Here is a 2,432-nt window from a genome sequence, read left to right as displayed (position 1 = left end):
CCTCAGAGAAATCAGAGATTTATAGTTTGATTCTAATCATTATATTTATCTTAAGGAATAATATATAGGAATGTAACGATTTGTAATGCAATTTATAATCTGAAATATAATGAAATGGACAGTTTGAACCGAAAAGTTGCAGCTGATATAGTAAAAATCCATTGTAACGTGGGCCTTCTGTTATCTAATGATAAAAAATTAAAAAATTAATTTTCCACTTAGCTGAATTATTATTTACCATTTTATTGTAAGGAATACATTCCTGAATGTTTTCTATAAAATAATGTAATGAAAAAAATTACCATGAATTTGAAAGTAGAGATCATAAATCAACCTAAAAATCAGGGCTTTTTTTTTTTTTTTTTAAATAATGAGTTTAGAGGATACCTTAAACTGTCAAACTGGAGATGAATAAAAGTACCTTCAAATAGAAGGAAGGTAAGTACTCTTGCCAAAAGTTTTTAAATTGCATTTGTCTACTTTTAAAAATAAAATTAACAGGAATATCGATATTTAAACCATTTTCTAGTCTTCCTATTTATGAGTAGGATACAGCACAATAGTGTGTAGGGTAAGGGGTGGAAATATTTCTAATATTGCCTATGGCGATCTGACTCAGCATCAGCTGAAAACACTCTTGTATTATTTTAACATTTTCCTTTCCTGTATTAAATAATGTGTCACTCTGGGTTATGGCTCAAGCCGGTGACTCAGTTCTGCCTAAGCCTCTGCCTGGGAACCTTGAGCAATGACTGAAAATGCCTAGAAATTTTCCCCTTGGAAGAGCCTTGGTTTTGACAACTTAAGTGTATAAACTATTAATCCACAACTTATGACCAGTTTACTTAAAAAAGAGAATCACTAGGCCCTTTAACTTTAATATATTTTAACCATAGAAAAATCTTTTATTGTTTTATCTGCTTTATATTCTACTTTACTATTGGACTTATATTGGCATAATTACAATATTTCTTTTAGCTTTTTTAATTTTTATTTTTTCACATGCAGAAGAACAATCTTATGAATTCTCTGAATAGCTTACATCCCTAACAAGGGAGGTGGCCAGCCCTTTTGCTTCTAATTAGTTCTGTAAAATCCTTTTTAATGCTATAAAACAGCTCTGCTTTTTGTAGCCCCAGATGGCACCTGTGCCCTAAAAGGCAGTCTTGTGGAGGAAATGGGCAGCATGGAGCTTAAGTGAGGGTTCTTGGCAGTGGCTGGGACTGCTGGCTGAGGATTCCTTCCCACGGGAGCAATAAGCACCAACTCACAGACAGCCCAGGGTCACGACTACAGTATTGTTGCTTTCTAATTTCTAGGATCATTCAGTCCTTAGTAAACAAATGTATGAATTAAAGATAACTTCCGGACAGTGACCAAGCCTTACATTCAGCCCATAGCATGGGGTGAAAAGGAAATTGGAAATCTTCATCATTCCTTTTATTTTATTTACATTGTCTAGCATTTCCAAACAAATCTAAACAAATAAATCTCAATGCTATGAACTTCCAGTGGCATTCTAGCCTGACTACAGTGCCAGAGGTGGGCAAACGTGAGCAACTGAGCAATGGATAGAAGCACATGATCAGCTGGCTGGTCTCTGCCCCCTGCAGGAATCTCCTAAGTACCTGAAGCTCAGAAGGAAGCTGTATCATACCTCTTTGCATAAATCTTTAAAAAGAGTAGTGATTCTGTCCCTAAGTCCATTTAAACAGTTTTGTGGTTAAGAGGTCTCACAAAGGAAGTCAATTTCCAGGTTGATTTTTGTTTCTTCTTTGAAGACTAAGTAGAAAAGGAGGGTGGAGGAGGCGGGGAGGGACTGCATCAATGTCCTCCTGGAAAGACAGTGAGTGAGATGTATTCCTCTCTAATATTAAGGCTATTTCATGGATAACTTCTGATATCTGCACGACTGGAGTTCAGAGGACACATTGGAACGTGAGAGGTAGGCCGTGGGGGCGGGGGTGGGTGGGGGATAGTCCTAGAAGGGCGGGAAGCAGAACACTCAGCACAAATTAGGAAGCAAAACACCGGGATAGCACATTCAGTACAAGAAGCAGAGGCCTCCACAACCGTGAGAGGAGAAATGGAACAATATCAGACGTGGGCATTAGTCTGCTTTTCACTTGCATCCTGAAAACATACGATTTTATTAATTATTTTGTGCTTATTAAACTTTATTCTACAGAATAAATCTCTGTTAAGAATTCTTGCAAGCAGGAGTGTTGGTTGCCTAGTATAATTTGTTTTCCTAAACTTTACTTCATCATCGATATGTCAAGAAGTTTGCTTCTCTTGAAAAAAATGGCCAAATGTATTACGTATATATGTCTTCAGATGAACACGGAGCTGTTTTTGCATTGACCGCCTACCTCACAGGATTAGACTAACATTAAGGCATCTAAACATTAAACCCTATTTTCTTAACTTGA

This window comes from Hippopotamus amphibius, chromosome 1 (assembly GCF_030028045.1).
Source record: "Hippopotamus amphibius kiboko isolate mHipAmp2 chromosome 1, mHipAmp2.hap2, whole genome shotgun sequence".
Lineage (NCBI taxonomy): Eukaryota > Metazoa > Chordata > Mammalia > Artiodactyla > Hippopotamidae > Hippopotamus > Hippopotamus amphibius.
The sequence above is the reverse complement of the archived record's forward strand: the minus strand, read 5'-3'. Positions refer to the sequence as shown.